Source organism: Lutra lutra, chromosome 1 (assembly GCF_902655055.1).
Source record: "Lutra lutra chromosome 1, mLutLut1.2, whole genome shotgun sequence".
Lineage (NCBI taxonomy): Eukaryota > Metazoa > Chordata > Mammalia > Carnivora > Mustelidae > Lutra > Lutra lutra.
The window spans coordinates 170090315-170111870 of record NC_062278.1 but is presented as its reverse complement, the minus strand read 5'-3'; the positions used below and the strand labels follow the sequence as shown (position 1 = coordinate 170111870).

The window sequence follows — 21556 nt, the reverse complement described above, 5'->3', positions numbered from 1 at the left end:
GCGGGGGGCGGGTGGCCGACGACGCCCCTCCCCGGGCTGGGCGGGCTCCCGGAGCAGTGCCCCGCCCCCCGCCCGCGCGCGCTCCCGCCCTCCTTCCCTGGCTCCCCCGCCCGGCCCCTTCCCGGTGTCCCTCCGCCCGCCCTCGGAAGACCGAGCGAGCGGCGAGGTTGCGGGCGAGCCGCGCGGCGCGGAGCCGAGGAGCCGAGGAGACGACAGCGCAGCGCGGCCAGAGCCTGGAGAGGCCCCGCGCCCGGAGCGCACCGGTGCGGCCGAGGGGCCCGCGCAGCGCCCGCTGCGGGCAGCGCAGCCCGGGCCGCAGGTAGGAAGGGGCGGCCGGCGTCGGGGCGCGGGGCGCAGAGCCCGGGACGGCCCGGGCAGATTCGGCCGGGCGGGGTGGGGGCGGGCACCCGGATTCCAACCCCCGCGCCTCGCCTCTGCTCGTCTCAGTGCCGCACGAAGGAGCCCGGGACGCCGCTCCCACCGCCGACGTGAGCCCGGGCCGTTCCCCCGGGGTGCGCGGGGGGCATGGGGACTCGCGCGAGAGTCGCGAGAGTCCTCCTGCCCCTTCCCTGGCCTGGAGCCCCCTTGCATCTCCTAGCTGGCGCTGGATTCTCCTAGTTGGAGCCGTCGAAGCGCTGCGTCCATTTATTTCTCAGGGGATGGCGGGACCCCGGGAGTGAATAATTTGAAGAGTGTTTGCGGGGGACGTGGCCACTGGTCCGTCTCGGGGTCAGATGCGCCGAGGTAGAGCCCGTGCGCCTCATTTATTCTCTAAGGGCTCTGGGGCGAGCGACTTGGGGGTGGGTAACCCGCTTCCCATCCTGGGGCAGCTCAAGCTCTCAGGAGACGTTGGCTAAAAAGCATTTACCTCAGCCTGGGCTGAGCGCACACTAGCTCGCGCCGCGCTCTCCACTCCTTTCCCTGAGGAATGTGGGGTGAGGGGAATCCCTCCGAGGGTTTGAGGACAGTGTCCCCTTGTCGCCGCAGAAACTGTTTTCACTTTCTTGTGTCCCGCATTTTCTCACTGGGGATGGGGAAAGGAAAATGCCTGCCAGGGTTACTTACCTCAGGGCAATGACCCTTAGGTCTCCGTGTCTGGTCCCTTTGTGCCCACCATCCCTATGGGAGGCACCCACAGATGCCCTGTTCCAGTTTGACTTAGTCTTCAGACTAGGAACTTAGACCGGGCAGTCCCCCACTGAGGCTCTTAGCTAATCTGTTCCCAAAATAGACATGGACCCCAAGGAGAAAATTGGATTTTAAAAAGCCAAATGATAAAGCCCTGTTTCTTCCTGATATGGGGCTGGAGCACTCCCTGCGTCTCCTAGAAACCCCAGCCCATGAAGAGCTGGGGTGCAGGGGGAAACACTGAGTAAAATGGCTCCGGAGCTTTGGTGACACCCCCAAATCAGAGGCTGTCAGGTTATGTGAGTGGCCTTTAGGCTCGACCTTCATTTTTCTGTGACACACAAAGTGGGTGTTTGGTGAGAGGGAGTGTTGGGTGCTGGGTATTGCTTAGATTTTAATCTTTCTTTGGGAACTTTGGGAAAAATGTATTCATAAGGGAGTCTGAAAAGACTGCCCCAACTCTCAAATTCCAGAACAAAGGAGATCAGTGGGAACTATAGGCAACTTGTACCCTCTGTCTCCCTCTTTCTCTCTCTTTCTCTCTCTCTCTGTTTGGAGCACTCTCTCTGGGAAGGGTTGACCCAGCCTCTGCTCTGGTCAGCGTCTGAGCAGTCTCAGGCCCTCCCCCAGGCAGAGGAGGAAGGAAGACTTATTAGCCCTTAGAGGTACAAGTCCCAGGAGGAGTGGGAGGGACCTTTCCCCAGAGCATCCAGGGCAAAATGGCTGAGCCTCTCTTGAGTCTCGGAAATAAATTGTCAGGCAAGCAGCAAACAAAGAAAACGCTCTCTCTTTCTCCAGCCAAGCGCTGGCTCGGTGGCCAGGGCTTGGAGGACAAACAGTGAGTCCTAGGCCGGAGCACACAGCCAGGCTTGTCTGGCAGAGCCTCTGGAGAGTGGGGCGATTCCTGAGAACCACACGGGAGAGAGGCAACTGCTGTGGAAGAGGAAGCAGGGACCATCTCTCTTGTGTGCATCCCTTCATTCTGGGGCTGGAGGTGTGGGAGGTGGATCCCCAGAAGCTTGGGATGGAGCTGAGAGGGGCATCAAGAGGCCCAGAAGGAAGACAACTCAGAGGTAAAGATGAAAGAGCAACTCCATCAAAGCCGAAAGAAGCACAGTGGCTCTGTCTCTGAGGGATTTCTCATGCCTGGCCATCAGGAACTCCAAATGCCATTTGTTTATGTGTGGCCCAGCCCAGAGCAGGCACTTAAAGTGTCTTACAATAAAGCCTGCATGGATGGAAGGTGCCGGCATGGACTGACCTGCAATATCTTTCGATGTCACTGAGCCAGGGAGGCACTGAAAAGTAGACACTGAGACCAGAACCGGCCCTGGCTGGGTTGGCTTTGAGCTGGGGTGCTGCCATTTTCTGGCCTGGTGGTGACCTTGGATAGTTCTCATCCCCACTGGAAGGAAAGGCTGGAGTCCTGAAAGCTTCCAGTGTGGCCAGCTCGTAATTCCTGTCATAACCTTACGCAGCAGGTACTCTTCTAATCCCCGCTTCAGAGGGGAGGAAACTGCAGTATAGAGAGGGGAAGTGATTTGCCCAAGGTCACCCAGCTAGGAAGAGGCAGGGCAGGGATTTTAACCCCACTCTTCTGATTTCCTGGCCAACACTCAGCCCCACTGTTGGGTCTCTAGGCCTCGGTTTTCACCTCCACAGAATGACATAGAAGGGTGGTGGGGACTGAACGGTTGACAGGCCTTGGGGTCTGGTGTCTGACCAGTGGCTATTTCTCTACCTCCTGGCATATGCTAAGAGCTTGAATAAAGCACCAGTGTCAGATGGCTTCTTGCCATCACATAAAGACACTCTTCCTAGGCTTGGCTGTGAGCTTAGCAGCTGAGACAGAGCTGTTTCAAGACACTTGGAATTCGGAGATGGCTTTCTCCTTCCTCTCTTAGCACGTATATGCATCACAGGCCAGGTGCCAGCCATTAAGCTTTGTCCACCACCTGTAGCCCCCTGCATCTGAAGTCCATCCCCAAGTCTGCCCCCTTTGTCCTTGGGAGCCCCTCTCTGTCACCTGGCCTCAGGTGTGCCCCGCTTCCTTGCCTTTGATCACTGAAGCCAAACCACCCCAGCAGCTGCTGTAGCTACAGGACAAAACCCAGTTAGAGCCCCTTAATCGCCTTATTCCTCGGAAAGAAATGGAGATGTGAGTGTCAGCAGGCTTGATTTTGCCCGTGTCAGACTGCCCCTTCAATTTCCCGGTTGCGCAGTCGCCCCGAGCTTCTCTGCCTGAGCTTCTCTGTGCCCAGAGAACAGTGGACAGAGCCCAGCCCCTGCCGGGGTGAAAACAACCTTGAATTGACTCCAATTGCAAAGAGCAGCGGGGCCCCTCTTGGTGAGGAGATTGGCTTCTCCATAGCATTCCTCTGCACTCTCTCCTCAAAGGGACCGGGTGTGTGTGTTTCTTTGTGTCGCCTTTTTGCCCCTTTCCCTGAAGGTGGCTGGGAGATGGAGGGAAAGAGTGTGTGATATCTAAGAGCAGGAAATGGCTGGGAGGCCAGATATGGACCCCGAAATAGGGCTTCCCAGGAAACGTGCCTCCAGGAGCTTTGTGAACATATAACATCTTCACTTGGAGCTCACCTGCAGACCTCAGAGCTGGGGAGGGGGGAAGGTCCGCGTGAGAGTCAGTAAGGAACCCAGCTAATAGTAAGGTAAGGGCTGCCTGGCGTAGATGGTAGGTGTGACCACAAGCTGTGATATTTCAGCACAGACTTGGATTCAGTCACAAACAGCAAAAAGAAAAAAAAACACACTCCACTAAATATTATTCCAGTGATAATATCATCAATAATAATAATAGCTAACAGTTACTGCACGTTGATGATCTGCCAGGGAATGTGCTGTGTATTTTACTTACATCATTGCATTTAATTTTCACAAAACCCCGTGGGGTACATAGGATTGTCCCTGTGCAGGTAAGGAAACCGAGAGGAAGAGAGGTGAGGGCCCTTGCTGCAGGATTGCTAGGCTAGTAAGTGGCCCCTGGAGCCCCAGCTCAGCAGCCCTGTGTTGACATCCCAGCCCCGGAAGAGCTCCCCCCCACCATCCCCAGTGCTGCTCACTTGGCAAGGACCACATGCCCCATTTATGGAGCTGCATGGTTGGAAAGTACTCCCCCCCCCTTTTCCAACAATTGAGCTTTGCCACAGCTCTGGGAGGCCGGTGGTGTTCCTTAGGGGAAGCGGAGGCAGGGAGAGATGAGTTTGTGCCCGAGGTCCCTCAGCTGCTAGGGTGCAAACTGGGATCTGCACTCAAGTGCCCTGCATCTTACAGAATATTTGTGAGCTAGACTTCCAAGTTCATTGAAAGCTGGTTTCAATATTGTGCACCCAGCCACCTTTCCCTAACTCTTAGGTGTCCCCCAATTTGTCTCCTACCCTCTCACTGCTCTGGAAGCCACTGAGAGCGGCCGACTAAGTCAATCAGCTCCGTTTACCATGATCTGACATGACGCGAAAAGCGGCATCCAATTTGATGCGAGCCGCCTGCATCGAATGGCCTTCTATTTTTACATTTGTCACAAATTGGAAATTACAAGGAGGCCGGGTCTTGCTGAGTGATTGGCCGTGGCTCTTTGAAAGCAGAGGGTATGCAGCTAGGTGGAACGGGCCACATTAGGGTGCTGGGGGCCCTCTTGGCTCCAAGAGAGGCCCCCAGCTTCCAAGGCTGGATGGAATCCTGGCATACACACCCGGCTGGAGGATGCAGGAGTTGGTGGCTATCTCAGATGGTGACCTGCAGCTCTATCCACCTTTCAGTGCACGGAGTCTGCAGGATCAATGTTGCATGCCAGCTCCTGACACAACTGAGCCCTGACCAGAGGGACATTCAAGGTCAAAGACACCCTGAAAAACGTTGACAGCAGGCTGTTTTGGTACCTTATTGTTTGGTAAGGAGGTTCTGTCCAGGGAGAGGGCAGCAGCCACGGGAGGTGAGCAACAACATTTGGTATCAGAATTGCAGTTTGCCGGAGCTTAGTGCTGAGAAAACTCCGGATCATCAGAAAAGTACTTTGCAGTTTGCGGAAAAATGTTCCTGAAGCTGGTCTGTCTTTTGATCCTATAAGTATTCCAGGGGAAGAAAATAGGGTCCTTGATATCCTGGAGAAGAATCCTCTGTCAAACAAAAAGAGACATTTTTTTAAAGCTAGTTTTCTCGTAAAGCCCAGGTCAGAATGACCTTGATTCAAATGAGGTCTCTGTGTATACACCTGAGTTCATGCACACTTAACACTTAGGTAGAATTTTATAGTTGAAATTTGCAATAGCCCCAGGGGTTCCAAGTGAAACTGTTATTGTTGTTATTATTATTATTATTATTGTCATTATTATCTCCATCCTTTGGGTGGGGAAACTGAGGCTCAACAAGCCATGAACACACTTATTCCTGACCTCTGGATTCCCAGCTAATGGGATTCACTTTGATGAAACCCAAGTTCAAATTCAGCGGGTTGCCTCTTGAGAAGGAGCCTGACGAGCCCGATCGGTGGCAGGCACCACCCCAGCCACACAGGGACTGATGGCAGGATCGTGTGGGAAGGCACAGCCATGCAGTGTGGGAGAGACGGCCCCGGCATCGTTTTCGTCTTCCCTGTCGTTTGCACTCTGGCCAGAGGCTAACATCTCCTCAGTTATGCCCAGAGTTTGTGGAGTCTGACGTGTGCTCATTTGGCCAGGGGTCCCCCAGTGGTAGCCAGATTTGGGAGGAAAGGAAGGGATGATTACTCTCAGACAGTGCTTGAACATCTAGGTGGTTTGGGATGAAAACAAATATACCAGGGGCCCTGTGAAGTTGTCTAGAAGGATCTCAGGGCCCTGGCAACCAGGAAGCATGTGGGGCAGTATTCCTAGGTGAGCCTTGGGTTGTTTGGGACCTGCTGGAGGAGCAGGCTGATTAGTTCTGAGTCCTTCCCAGCCAAGAAGGTAGGAAAGGGGAGGGGGGGCGTCAGTCAGTTCTTCTGGCCATTACCCCCAGTTCTCCTCTGCCCTTGCTGGAAGTTATGAAAAATCACAAGTTCTGGGAGCTTCCTACTGGGGTGTTGGGGGCTGGGGATGCCTGAGAGTTTGACTCTTCCCCCCCTACCCAGCCGGCTTGTCCCCAGCCACTGAGTTTGGCACACCCCCTGGGCACCAGTCCTGGGCCTCCTGAGGCAGATGAGAAGGATGCTAGGGGTAGGGGGTCTAGGTGCTACGGTCTCCTTGGCCAGAGGAAGATCTGGAGGCTGAGGGAGATGGAGTCATTTACCCTGGCTTGCACAGCAGAGTTTGAACCCAAGCCTTTCTGATGCCAGCCCCCATATGCCTTTTCATGCTTCCCACTACCTCTGGAAAGTACCTGAGTTAGAGGTCACAGTGGAGGAGACAGAGGCTTTGACTCACTGAGGCAGAATGTCAGCTATGCAAAATAAAAGTGACCAAAGCCAAAGGCTCCCATGCCCTTGATCCTGGATCCAGTTCCCCTGCTGCTCAAGTCCCTTTGCCCCTTTGCTTTTGTGTCATATGTCCTCAGAACTTGAGATCACCTAGGATTTAAAAAAAAAAAAAAAGTGAGCTTGGGAACAGGGAAGAAGTTGTCATACCGAGAGTATTATGTGAAGATGGAATTTAACTGCATACATTTTTAACAGGTTGGTAGCAAATGATCAGATAGCTACAAGCCCTTTCTGGTCTTTGAGCTCTGGCTGTGATCCCATGATCCAGGCATTGAGCTGAGGACTTGACAAGCACTGTTCTAGGATCCTCCATAAGGAAAGAGGCCCGGAGCTCACATGGTTGCCCAGGGGTGCCCCACTGATGTGCTGCAGAATTGCATCTCAGATCTAGGTCTGCGGGACCCTGAGGCCTGTGCTTGCACTCCGGGAAGGCCTCGAACTTGCAGGGAATAAAGGGCAGGGTCCTTCCCCCTCTCTGGACTTTGCTTTCTCAGTCCATAAAGCCAAGGGATTTGGACTGGACTGGACGATGGGCTGCTCCCCAAGCCGGGCGCCGGCTCTCCAGGCAGGGGAAGGGTGGCTGCACGCCCCATTTCCTCCTCCATTTCCCCCATAATAGCCTCCCGAGACTAATGACTGGGGAAGATAAGAGCCCTTTCTCCAAATGGCAGTGAATGCCACTAATGACAGAGCAGATGCAGCACTGTTAATTATGCCACGGGTATTAAATGAAAATGCCAACCCGGGATGAGTTTAATAGCACCGCTGGGCTGGCTGTGGCCATGCTGAAAAGCGGTGCTGTGGACCCAGGCTGAGGCAGAACCACCCCCTCCCCAACTGCGGGGCCAAGACAAGAGCCACAAAGCCTATCCACACTGGTCCCATCCCTGGCATGGGGTCCACAGTGGCTCTTTGTGGCTAGGGATGTTGGTGGCCACTCTGGAACATTTTCATAGAGGCCTCTGGGGGCCTAGACAGATTACCTTCAGGGGCAGCAGCGGACAAACAGCTGGGCCCGGTAAAATTTTGAGCACCTTCTGTATGCCACGTCTGACCATTGGTTGTGGAGACAAATCAGACATTGTTTCCAGCCTTTGATGAGCTGCTCACAGTCAAAACTGTACATACCCTACCAGCAGGAATGCAGTGTCTTCTGGCATCTCTGGTGCCCAGCATAGTGGGACACATCGTAGGTATTTACCTCTTGCTTTTTATGATCTACAAGTCTTTCTCAGTGTGAGCAAGAGGCCACAAGCTGGGGACCAGAGCACATTCAGCCATGGGCTGACGGGGAGGCACGACAGGCAGGTGGACCGGCTCTTTTTCCCTGGCAAACCAACCTGGCCTTCCTGGACAGCTGGACTTTGCACCTGCTGGGTGACCATGGACAACCCTTTTGCCCTCTGAGCCTCTGTTTACACATCTGCAAAATGGGGAGAATAGGGGCTGTGATGGCTGCAGGCAAAACTGTGTCTCTTAACCAACCCCAGCTCTGAACTCAGAGATTGCATAAACATCTGAAAAGTGACATTCTGGTGGGCAGTTCAGTAGAAGGAGAGTGTTTGGTCACTAAAGTAGCTTCTGGTTCTTCTCATGGATACAGGATATTACTTAAACCTCCACCCACTCTCTAGTGGCTCCAGTTCCCTGCCTTCTGCTTCCGGGACCTGGAGAACTGTTTCTTAGGTTTTTCTAGGCTAGAGAAAGTCACAAAATCCACTCCTTTCAGACCCCCCTGTGTTATAGATGAGTAAACTGAGGCCCAGAGGGGAGGAGTCCTAGGGCCACAGGCGCTAGGACCCAAAGCTTCTAACCCCTAACCCAGTGCTCTTTCCCCTGCCCCAAGCCAGCACAGCTTCACTGGTGAGAAATTATTAAATAGAGTTGGTGGAAGGACTCTGGTTGCCGTGACAACGGAGCCTGTGTCCTCGGGAGATAATGGCGTTGTACAGGCAGAGTGATGTGTGTTGAATGCTGATTCGGGACCTGCTGGAGGAAGTGAGCAAGAGTGCAGAAGGGACTGGGTCTGGGGTTTGAGCTTCCCCAAAGAGACTCAAGCTGGGTGGATGGGGAGAGCTGCAGGGGACACTCGTCTCGCCTAGTTCCATCCTTCCCACAGCCTTGGCAGAAAGAGATAATTACCAGTCCTTCGTGGAGGTATGAAGTAAGGCAAAGAGAGGTGGCCTGACTCTTCTTCACCCAGGTCACACAGCCAGGCGAGAGGTGGAGCTGGGTTCTAAACTTCAGACTGGTGTCGGAAGACTAGGCCCCGGGGCAGGTCTGGAGCAGCACCTGGAGAGTACGAGCAGTTGGTGGGAACCTGAAGGGAGCCAGCTCTGAGCTCTGCACTCAGGGCACCTCAACCCCTCTAAAGACTGCTGAAGAGAGTGCTCATGGAGATTCTGATGGGCCAGGGATGACAGTTCCAGCCCAGGAGGAGTGGGGGAAATAGTATGGCAAGACAGCTAGCTCCCCATATCAACTTTGGAGCCAAAGTCCAATCCCGCCCCGCCACTTCCTAGCTGCATGACCCTGGACAAGACACTTTAGCTGTCTGAACCTCCGCGTCCTCATCTGCACGGCAGGGACAATGACAGACTTCCCTCATAGGATTGTTCTAAGATCAAATAAGGTAAGGTAGAAAGCGTGTCAAACCCGGCTCCTAAGCACAGTGCAGTCAGTCAACAGTAGCTAGGATTATTAACCAAAGAGGAGAAGCTAGGAGAAGGAGCCACTCCCAGCTGGGTAGCAGCTTGGAAATTGTGGTGTTGGAGGGGTGGAACTGGCTAAGATGGGGATGAGAATGATGAATAGCAAGCAGAGCTCTTCATTTCAGGCTAGTGAATATCAGTGAAACAAATGAACAGTCCCCATCACCAAAAATATACATCAATATTTTGCATTGGGAAAGCATGATTGATGTACCTCAGTGCAACGTGCTCTCCCTAAAAGCCCATGTGCACACCACGCTGGGGAAAATTGCCTTTTCTCTCTGCCAGCTATCTAAATGACCCCATGCTGTGAACCCTTTTGGAAAATACTCGCACCCACGCTCTTCCATTTCTCCCTCCTGCGCAGCTGGTGCAAAATATTTACTCCCCTCATCGGGGATTGGAAAGCATGGGGTTAACACCCTGAGAAACCCCAAAGTGTATCATTTGCATGCTGGCAAAGATGTGATGGAGCTGGCAGACAAGCCCACTCCTTTTGGGAAGCAGAAAGAGGGTGCCGGACTTGAGCATTGGGCTGCTTTAAAAGCAATGGTGAGAGCTGGGATCCTGAAGGCTTGGAGGCAAGCAACCATTTTGTTTGTTTCCGCAAACCTGTCTGAGCAAATCCACCCCAGAGATAGCAATCTGTTTCTGGATTCCCAGAGAGAGAGGGTCAATTTGTTTGCTGCTGATCCTGGGGCTGGATGACAGGGTGTGAAGCAAGGAGCCTCAAGACCTCTGATTCTCATACCTCTGACTCGGGCGGCGGGAGAGGGGTCAGGGGGACTCATCCAATGGACACATGAAGATGGCTGACATTTAACTGAGATTTGAACAGATGTGCTAATTGCAGGAAAGGTACACACATCCACTTTGGGAATTGTGTTTAAAAAAGTATTTGCTCTGAGATTTTGATTTGATCAGCGTTTCCTGACAGCTGGCACCGTTCCCTTCTATTGATTGCCTATAGGTTAAGATAACTGCGGCATTCTGCCCAGGACTTTCTCCCTTAACTATCGAAAACAAAACAAATAATATTAGCCCTAATCAAGTGATTTATAATACCTGCCAGGTAGCAAGCATTTTTCTCTGTACCAGGTTCTGTGTTAATCACTTCACGTATTATCTCAGTTAATCCTCATAGCAGCTAAACGTAGGTATCATCACCTCTGTCTCAGAGAGGATGGGGAACTAACCTATAGTCACACAGCATCTGAGGGTTTTCTTTCCCTCCGGGCCAATGCCCTTAACCACTCTCCTGTTCTGCTTGTCCCTGTCCTCACAGCCAGATCAACCTCCAAATACCCTTTGACATGCCCAGCGGAAGGTGTTCATGAATTTGTTCATAGACCATGGACTTAAAATGTGCTCAGTAAAAAATCCCATTTTCCCAAATGGGTAGGGTTTTTTTTTTTGCTGCATGTGGTTTTTCACTTTACAAAGAGGGGAGATTCATACTCTAAAGATTCCTTTAGAAAGCTAAGTGCAATGAATCAAGAACAGATGCATTGGCTAAAGTGAGCATTCATTTGAGTCTCTTAAAAATAAAATCAGCTTTCTCTTGTGGGAAATACTCGAGACCCTGGAATCTGACCCACAATCAACTCTGAAAATACACACCCTCCTCATTCTTGCAAAATATTCTGAAGCAGTGTCTCTCAACGTTCTTTTAAAATCCAGCTGAGCTTTTATTGAGAACAATAGGATTTGTTGTTTCTCAGATATAAAATTACAGTTACAATACAGATTTTTTTTTTTTTATCCCTACCACCCCCAATAGTTTTGCCCATCTCCTAGAGGAGAAAGAGTAACTTTGTCCTTCTACCACTTAGATGAAGAGCTTTCTGGAGTGACTAGATTGCAAACTAGAGAGCAGAGAGCCAGGCAGGTCAAAGAAATGAATCAAGAGATCAGGGACAAGATATCATTCGTGGCAGGACTTGCAGTAAATTGGAAAACACATGCCTATTCCCCCCACGCCTCCCCCCACCAAAACCTGCAAATGCAAGTTTTAAAATTCTGATACCACTCAACCAGACACATATAGGGGATCCACTCGGCCCCCGCAGGCCATCAGTTTGAGATCCCTGCGGGTTCTTACTGTGAGTTTGTGTGATCTTGATGCACACAGTTTATCTCTGGGGCTTCAGTGTGTTCATCCATAGAATGGAGCCCATAAAGCCCACAGAGTTGGAAATGGAGCCCCAGGTGTGGACACTTGATAGGGAACTGAAGAAATGGCCTGAGCCCCCTCGGCGGAAGTGCTATTCCATGACGCGGAGTGGGCTCTCCGTGTAGGTGGCGTGTCTGCATGTGACTTATTACAGATCATCATTTCATTCAGCCCGTCTCTGCAGTACTGTGTTTTCCTCCCCCCCCCCCCATCTGAGTTTCTAAAGGCCCTTTATCCTAACGCCCTTCAGAACGCCCTTCAGAGTCCTTCAAGCACATCTCCCAAAAGGAGAGAGCGGTGATTTAACCCCCTGGTTTTCTTATAAGTGTGTCTTAAAAGGCAAAGATGAAGAGTGGTGTACAAGAATGCCAGGTGGTCAGCATGTCACTCTCATTTCCTGATCGCGGTGAATCCTTTCTGACTGGGTGAGCCGGGGCCTTTGCTCAGGCAGCCCCTGGAGCGCAGAGCTGCAAAATTGCACGCAGCCGGCCAAGGAAGGGAGGGGGAAAGGCGTAACCTGGAACAGGACAGGACAGCCAGGACCCCGCGCAGGGTACCTCGCAATAGGGGCCTCCAGCCTTCCAAGCTGTTAGGAAGGCACAGAGGGATGGGCTGGCCCCCAGCAAGTCCAGTTACACCAAAGGGAGGAAGGCAGCGGGTCATACCCTGTAGCCTGCGTCCCGGATCACAGCTCCTCAACCACTTGAGATTGTGGGCTCTGCCACCATGTTTCTTCCTGCTCAAATGCAGGCCCCCTCCTTCATTGGTGCTCCAGAGGCTACCATGAGATCATAGAGTAGAGCCTAGCACAGCCCACAGGAAAAGGACAGTACCCTGTCTCCCCCTCCCTCCACTGTCATTTTTTTCTTTTTCCTTCTGTCTTCCTCCTGTGCCTCTGTTCTCACCTCTCTGCTACTCCCCTCCCTCCGGTTTTCTTTGCTTTCCTTTCTTCTCCTCCTGCCAGCCCTCCTCGCTACGTCCCTTCCCTCTCCTCAGCACCCACAGAGGGCTGGACTGGGGCTCCATGCACCTGCGGGAGCAGCGGTGTCCACTCCAGTGACAGCAGATGAGGTGAGGTGAGCTTCCCTACAGGAAGCACACAAGAGTCCGCTCCCAGAGTGTGCTCATCTCCTCCCAGTCCTGTGACCTCATGGTGGCCCCCTGAACCTGCTGCAGTGGGAGCATTTACACCCCAGAATCAGCCTTCCGTTTGCTTTCCTGAGGGCCTGCTGGTAAACACAGCACACTGCTGCTTTGGAGACCAGTGCCACCTTCTCCGAGGCAGACACGTTTCTTGAGGACTTATAATAACAAGGTCTGCTATCACAGAGAGGGACAGATGGGGACGGAAGGTGGAACTCAGGACAGCATGTATGCATTTATCACTGTTTGAGGGGTGTGGGGGAAACAGAGCGAGTCTTGGACTTCCGAGTCCCATCTGTGGAGAGGATACAATGTACCTGGGGAGGTAAGACCAAATAGCCATTAGTCAGAATAGAAGTCAAGTTGTGAATAGTGACTGGGCCTTCCCCTTCACCTCCACCAGGATCCCAGCTCTGGTGCTGTCCTCTCCCACCCCAGGTGCCAATCTCCTGCCAAGTCCTCGCCGGATCAGATCTCCCCACTTCTAAAGGCTCCAGTGGCCCCCAGTTCTCTCCCAATCCCCAAGGTGTGGAAGAGCAGTTAGAAGTATGGGCTCTGGAATCTAGTTTCCTGGATCTGGGACCTCAGGCAAGGTGTTTTACTGCTTTGAGCCTCAGTTTCCACATCTGTGCAGTGGGGAGTGGTGAGAGGTAAATATCATCTATGAAATGCATTAACCATATTAAGCACTTAAATTAACATTCAGTGTGATCACTGCTCTTACTACAGGATACAGTGCCTGCCCTTTTCCTGTATTCCAAGCCCTTTACTGCTGCTTTCCACCTCTCCAGTCACACTCCTTCAATCAACCCAGCTTCCAGCCAGCCACGCCATGCTCCTCAGTGGTCCTAAATGCATTATGCATGTTCACCCTCTTTTCTCTGCCCGGAATGGACCAGCAGCTAGGCTTGGGGAAAGGCAAGGATTCCAGTCCTGCTCTCTCTGGCTGTGGTTATAAAAATAACCTCCCCACCTCTGTCCCCTTCTGTCAGGGAACACAGTGCCGTTCTCTCCCAGGTGCCTGTGGAGAGGGCCATCCCTCCTCTGGGCTGATGAAGAATTTATCACATGGATGCTGGTTACCTGTGTCCCAGCTGTCCTGAGAGCTCCCAGCCATCCCGAGAGCTCAGTGGCAGCAGGCCCAGTCTCTGACTGGCATCTTTCTTCCCCTGCACCTAATGTGGGTCCTGCTACCCTTGTGTGCACGGTCCATGTGGGCTGGATTGGATTGAAAATTGCCTGGATGAGAGGAGGTGCTCAGTCGGGCTTTGCAGACAGTTAGGGACCAGGACAGATGTTAGCACACCACTGACTGGGTAAGCTAGACTTGCAGGGTGAGATGAGAATGAGGACACAGAGTAGAAGGGGCACTAGAAGGCACAGTCTGGCACCTGTCCTTGCACACGGAGGAGAGCCAAGGCACAAAAAGCAGAAGGGGCTGGCTGGAGACCACACAGCTGGTAATGGGTGGAGTGAATTCCCACATGCGGCCTGAGGCTCCAGAGTCTCCAGCTGGCCATGCTTCCTCTTTGCCCTGCAGACATGGCCCGAAGGCAGGCCTCCTTCCGGCCACACACAGGACCCATATGTGCAGTTGGGGGAAAACTGGGGACTCCCAGAGGGGATCACCACCCCTTGAGCCTGGTTGCCCTTGCCCCTCCGGGGGACGCTAGTTAGAGCCTCTAGCCCCTGGGGCCTGGGGAGAGCTGCTCAGCCTGGATCCCATGTGGCTTCTTGTTGGCTCCTGGGACACTGGCAGTTTTGCCCAATATGGCCATGGGAACAAGTTAACCTCTCGGGGAGCCAGACCTCAGCAGCTTCCCTTTGGTTTCATAAAAAGAACAGCAGGCCTTGTCCTTGTGGGGATCTGTCCTAGAGGGAGTTGCTTGCTGGAAATGGGCCACTCTTGCACATCTTAAAGATGGGGTTTGGGGGTTCCACTGGCATCCCACTGGAAGTAGCGGAATAGAGTGTTTAAGAGCATGGACATCAGGAGCCCAGCTGCCTGGGTTCATCTTAGATCCCCTCACTCCTAGCTGTGAGACCTTTGGCAAGCCACTTTAAGCTCTCCGTGCCTCAGTTTACCATCAGTAAATGGAGAGGGAGTGAGAATAGTTAACATACATAAATCATTTAGAGCAGACCCTGGCATGTTAGTTAAGTGCCGGGCTCACTTTCTTCCTGTGCTCTGATCTCTTCTTTTTCTTTCCTTCTTTATTAATGAAATTTGGGGATTTTTTTCTCTGTGTGTCACCATGAAAGAGAAGCTTGACTCCTGGAGTTTATTTCACCATTAGATGGGTCTGTTGAGCCTCTAGCAGTTATAAAACTGACTTTTTTTCCCCCTCACTCTGCTTGTTGGGGATGGGCGGGTGCATTCTCTAGCCATCTCCCACATTCTGGTTTTGGGAGCACCCCAGAAAACTGTAATTCCAGGCTCTCAGGGCTGCAAGTGGAGGGGAAGGGCTTGAGCTTGGGTTTTCTTATCTGCATGGGTTTATGAGGCTGGGGAAACTCATCTACGTGTGGTCACATCTCTTCCCCTCAGGACCCAGTAGGAAGGCTCGAATAAGTGGTAAGGCTACATCTAAAGGCTTCAGAGAATTTCATACAGGCCCGTGTCTGGGAGGCACCTGCTAGGTGAGCAGATACCACCAGACTGAGCCAGGGGGCCTGAGTTAAATCCCATGTGACTTTTCACAGGTCATTTGACCTCTCTGAGCCTCAGTACTGTCATCTGCAAAATGGAGCCAGTAATCATTTTAGATTCAGTGTATTTAGCACTTGCTGGGCTGGGCACAGCACTAGAAAATTCAAATCCAGTCCTCATGCCTCATGAAGTAGTTACTGTTGACTCCATTTCCTGATGAGGAGACGAACACTTTAAGGAGATAAGTGACTTACTTGAAAGTCACTGTGGGATATTGTGAAGCATAGGTATACAATAGATGCTATTAAGAAATGCACCTGGGTCTGCAAATTACCTCTTAGGTATGTTGAGGCAGGTGAGAAGTTTGTGCCAACATGTGGAGCTGCTTTCCTTCATCTCTTGAGTATGAATGTGTAATGAGCTGAGAATTGGGGTGGTGGGGATCTCCAAGGATCATACTGTTTGTGTCCTGTGTGACCTTGGGCCAGCAACCAGCCCTCTCTTGGCCTTGTTCTTAATCTGTAGACTGCTGGTATAGACCAGGTGTACAAGTGTGGCAGAGAACAAGTCTGGAGCAGGAAGGAAGCTGCATAGGTCCTGGGTCTGGCTGAGGGTTCAAGGAAAAGGACTTACCATCTAGACCTGTGGCCGGCCAGTTTGCTGCAGCTCACATGCTGGTGAAGATTGACTCTTCCCCCACAGACTCGGGTCTCTGAGACCTAAGTCCTGAGTCCTCATAGACCCTCTCCAGCTGCCCCCTCTCCATCAGAGCACCTTCTCTAGGGATCCCTCCCTAACCTTCAGGGGAGGTGGTGTCAAAGGCTGCCCACAGCACCTGCATCCACGTGCCCACATCCATCCTCCCTCTAACCGTCTGCACATGATTATCCGCTATTAATTGGTCCTTATATTTGTGCAATGTTTTTCAATTACAAAGCACTTCCCCGGCCATTCATCTCTTTGAATAGCAATCGAAACTGCTTTTTACTGAGCACTTCCTGTGCACGAGGCCCTCTGCTCCTACCAGCCTCTTGCCATGCATTATCTTGATTCAGAGTTTCACAGCCATCCTGTGGAGCATGGGAGTCCTGATACTCAAACACACTAAATATCCAGCCCCTGGCCATACAGGGAGTGGATGCAAGCTCTGTGAAATAATCGGGGTCGTCCCTAACCTACAGCCTCCAGAGCTTCCGTGTGCACCCTTGCAAAGCTTGTGTGGGCACTGGGACTTTGTTAAAATGTGTCTTCTGATCCCATGGGGCTGGAGTGGGGCTCAAGATTCTGCATTTCTAACAGGCCTCTGTGTGATGCCAATGCTACCTCTTGGAGAACCACACTTCGGATAGCAAGGGCTTGAAGTACCAAGCCGGCTGAGACTGCTTTACCATAGCCACAGGCTGGCAAGCCTCAGTTTCCCTATCGGTCAGATGGGTGAAATAGCCTTTGGCTTACAGAGGTGGAATGAGTACTGGGTGATATAGCACCTGTTAAATGCTTGGCACACAATTGGTGCTCAGTAAATGCTGCCTCTTCTCCCTTGATAGGAGCTGGCATGGGTCTGGATACACAACAGATGCTCAATGAAGCCTGTCCAATTTATTGAGCCTAGCATTTTTCCCTAAAGCAGAGAATAAACTGCATTATGTTTCCCTTTGGAATGAAGCCAAACCCAATATTAATTTTTTTCTTGAACTGCAGAGTTCCAAAAAGAAATAAAAGCAAGTAGAGTGATTGCAGTTTGAAGCAAGCCTCTGTAATTTCTGTAATTACAGAATGGGAGCAAGACAAAGCAGGAGTATGCACAGCGTCATGGGAGGGAGTGGGGGCCCCTACTCCCAAGCCTGCTGCTCCCCCTCTTGCCTTCCTGGCTCTTCATGGTGCCATACTCCCTCTGAGCCTCCTTCTGGGCCCAGCCCTAGCTTTGGACAATGGCAGCCCTGAGACACTGGCCTTGGCCTTTTGGCCTCTGCCCAAGTCCCCACCCCACGTAGCCACCAGTCCCTCTGATGCAGTGGGACAGAGGGGGGATTGTCCAGGGTGGCTGCCACACACTCCCCTCCCCCCAGCCTGCCATCTGCACAGGCCTAAGCTGCTGATAGCCAGTCTGCTAGCAAGGCCTGCAGGGCCCACCTCTAAAATAGATCCCTGGTCCCACTCCTCACCACCTCTTCCCTAGCTGCCACAATTGAAGTCACTGTCTTCTCTCACTTGGACTCTCAGCCTCTTAAGGAGCCTCCCTGCTTCTACCTCTGTCCCTCTGCCTCCTCTTCTAGGCAGCCACAATGAGACTCTTAAATATAAGTCAGATTTCTCCCACCACTTACACCCTCTACTTTTCCCCATCCTGTTTAGAAGAAAGTGTAAACTCCTTGTTGTGGTTTCTGAGACCTTGTGTGATCTGGTGCTTGCCCACTTCTGACTAGTTCTGTTCCCTCCCATATTGGACTCCAGCCAGCCCGGCCTCCATGCTGACTCTCAAACATGCCAAGCTTATTCCAGCCTCAGGGCCTTTGCAGTTGCTGTTCCCTCTGTTTGAAATCATGTATCCTAGAGAGTCATATTTCTGGCTCCTAATTCAAACTAAAAAATTTTTGTTCAGGCCAAATAAAATAAGCCCAAGGGCCAGTTTTGACCCATTTTGCCACTTCTGGTCTAGAGCTTCCAAACATCTTCCCCCCCCCCCCCCCTTATAAAGCATTGCCTCACTCAGGGATTAGCAGAGGTATTCTTTCTGCTTGGTTTGGCCCCATTTTTATTAATGGCTTTAGGACTTGGTCTCCAACTGCACATTGAGGAAGGAACATATTCATGGGAACATTTTCACCACTTTCCTGCCTTGAGTCTTTTTCTTTCACTCCTTCCCAGAGCCTCCGTGAGTGAGTCTTCTGTAATACTAATCTGATCACATCATCACCCCAGTTGCATCCCTGCAACTGGTCCCCAAGTTCCTTAGCCTGGCTTTCAAGGTCTTTCACAAACTGACCTTCCTATCTTCAAATCTTTCTACTTCTCTTCCTGCATTCCCTCCTCTTAGGATGCCCTTCCCGCTTTTTGAGCCTGATGAACACCTATTCAACCTTCAAAACCCAGTTCAAATGTCCCCTCATCTGGGATGCCTTTTTTTTTTTTTTTAATTAGTTTATTTATTTTAGAGAGAGAGAGTAAGAGCAGGAGAGGGACAGAGGGAGAGAAAGAATCCCGAGCAGTCTCTATGCTCAGCATGGAGTCTGATGTGGGGCTCGATCCTATGACCCCGAGATCATGACCTGAGCCAAAACCAAGAATTGGAGGCTTAGCCAACTGAGCCAATACCCCTAGGATGTCTTCTCTGGTTGAATTCCATCATTCCTTCAAGGCCTGCACAAAGGCCTCATCTAGTTCATATACTCTTGCTACACAAATCACAGGGTACTATGATTGGCTACAGGCAGAGATATTTTTCCTTATAGGCTGTGACCTTGTCAAGGTCACGAACCTTGTCTTATTAATGCTTGCGACCCACGTGTCCAGCCCAGCTCCAGGAACACATTAAGCCCTGGGTAAATATTTACAAAATGGAATCTTTCTGCTGGCTCCTGTTAGTTCACTGATTCAGACTCTGCTGCAGAATACAAAGGACTCGAAATGATTGTTCCATCCCCATTTCAGCACACAGCGCGTGCTGAACAAATAGTTGCTGAATGAAGGAAGGAGTGAATGAGTAGGCGAGTGAGTACAGAGGACGTGTCACGGGGGTCTCACATTAACGATGCCCTGTTGAATGTTGCTTCGGAGGAATTCAGTTAATATGGGGAAATGTTGGGGCGCCTGGGTGGCTCAGCGGGTTAAGCCGCTGCCTTCGGCTCAGGTCATGATCTCAGGGTCCTGGGATCGAGCCCTGCATCGGGCTCTCTGCTCAGAAGCCTGCTTCTTCCTCTCTCTCTGCCTGCCTCTCTGCCTACTTGTGATCTCTCTCTGTCAAATGAATAAATAAAATCTTAAAAAAAAAAAATATGGGGAAATGTTAAGGACTTGGAGGAACGTGTATCCAGCTTCTTCATCTGCAGAATTCTGTCATCTGAAGAGGAAGAACCAAAGACTCTGGAAGAAAGCCTTGGAAAAATGCCCCACATCATGAAGGGATGAAAGACATTCCTTTTACCCATTCCACCAGCAGGTAGAGGAGGCCCGCGCTGCAGAGGGGGAGAAGAGATGCATGGTCCTTCTGCTATGGACCCGCGGAGCTGTCCTCCGACACAAGGCAGCCCCTGCCTGGCAGAGCAAGGGAGTCCGTTTCAGGAGAGGGCAAGTAACTCCTGGCTGACAGGCGTCTCCTGCTTCTGAGATCATTCTTTTTCTAGAAAGAGAGCCAGCTTCCTTTGTTGGACGCTTGTACATGCCTGTGCTTTTCATGTGCTGTTTTTCATGAGACAGGGAAGCAACAGGTTAACCAGCTGGTGTCAGGAATGAAAATTCACCAGCAGCTATACTCCTGGGGTGTCTGAGCGAGGCTGCTTCTGGAAGTGCTTGTCTGTAAGCTCCGGGTCCCAGGCTTTTTAACTAATGGGGATCCCTTCCTCATTTTCCTCCCATCTACTAGACTTTTGTTCTTGCCAGACCTATTAAGGAATAATCCCTTATTTTATTGACCAGACACACAAATGTACCAATCCCGCCTTCTGCCTGGCCCAGGGTGATGGGCTAGACTACTCATCAGTTGGTATACAGAGAGCCCAAAGCAGGGAGATGTGAAATCTTTATTAGCTAGTTTTCCCCCATGGAGGCTAAAAGGACAATTTCCTTCAGTCTTCTGAAAGTGCTACCAGTCTCTGGAGGGCATGGATAATAAGCCCACGATAGATGTTAGTCATAATAGTGTCATCATTGCTGTGCCTCCCAGGTTAGGAACCACAATCCGTATACAGCTGGTAATCATCACCATGATGAGAACGGCGGAGATGGCCTGAGCCCTTGCTCTGAGCCCTGTAGTCGCAATGCTTTGTGTGTGCGATCTCATTTATCCTTCACTGCAACTGTACGAATAAAAGATTATTATTATTTCCCCATTTTACAGATGAGGATCAAAAAGAGGAGGAACATGCCCAATGCTAGTAACCCTCAAGGGGAGCCAAGATCTCTGATGTAGCACCATCTCACTGTCTTGTGACCCAGGGGACCTCCTCCCTAGGAATCCCGGAGGAAGCACAAGATATATCTGTTCTCGGCCTTCTACTGTTATCTTCACATTTTGTCTTCTAAAAGGAAAGCTCCCTCTGGGTATGTGGCTCTTCAGAGGGCAGTCACAGGCGTCTGCCCAAATCTTTTCCCATATTCTGAAGGTAACGCATATGCCTTCCTCACTCTGAGCTCTTCAAGCCGCCGTGGTCTCTGATCTCTCTGGCCTTTGCACGAGGGGATGCTAACTGTGCTCAGGGAGGGGACGGTGGAATAAACCTCTTGGTGAACTGGAGCTCTCCTTCCTCCCAACATTCCACCTCTCTTCTGTGTTGGTGTTGAATGATTTCTTCAAAGGACATAAAGACCACATTTCACCCCATTAAGTGCACCTTGCCATCTCTCCTTCTTGCTGGGAGTGAGCTAGCTGGACCTGCACCTGTCTGTCTGTCTGTCTCTCCCTGAGTGGTGTGGGGCAATCTGAGGTCTAGTGCACAGTAGGTTTTGGAGTTGGTCTGAGTCTCCGTGGATAGTCAACAAAGATATCCAGGGCAGAGGCCAGAAGTTGTTCCCATAGGGCTACAGGCCTTCCTGAGAACTTAAGTCGAGTGGTAAGAGAACAGAGATTCAAAACGTTAGCAGGAATCCCCTGTGCCAATGTGAGCAAAAGGAGGGAATTTTATTTTGGCATGGTGGGGATGCTTTCTTTATGAACTCTGAGCATTGGAATGTAGCCAGGCTTAAGAAATCCTGGAATGGCAAAGACAAATACTTTCAAGACTCTCCATCTTTTTTTTTTAAAGTTATTTATTTATTTATTTGAGAGAGAGAGAGAGAGATCACAAGAAGGCAGAGAGGCAGGCAGAGGGAGAGGGGAAAGCAGGCTCCCCGCCGAGCAGAGAGCCCCAATGTGGGGCTCAATCCCAGAACCTCGAGATCATGACCCGAGCTGAAGGCAGAGGCCTAACCCACTGAGCCACCCAGGCGCCCAAGACTCTCCATCTTTTGACCTCTCATTTCCTTCCTCCTCAGCAGACCACTCTCCCTGATACTCTGAGTGCAGGTGGGCAGAAGACAGCTGCCCAAGAGTTCCCAGTTCCCTGGACAGGCTGGCCTTCTTTCTCAGCCATGTGCCAAATTTCCAGGGA

At 51.5% G+C, this 21556-nt stretch overlaps 1 protein-coding gene across 2 annotated transcripts in view; it reads left to right on the top strand.

Moving 5' to 3' along the window:
- The first annotated feature begins 214 nt into the window (after positions 1–214).
- The window catches only part of SLC6A1 (solute carrier family 6 member 1), a 42830-nt gene continuing 21488 nt past the window's right edge, over positions 215–21556 (top strand). Inside the window, exon 1 of one of the 2 annotated variants that reach the window (XM_047744667.1) lies at positions 215–319. The gene's annotated coding sequence lies outside the window, so the exon portion shown is untranslated. The remainder of the gene's footprint in view (positions 320–21556) is intronic. The other variant, XM_047744675.1, reaches the window with a different exon arrangement.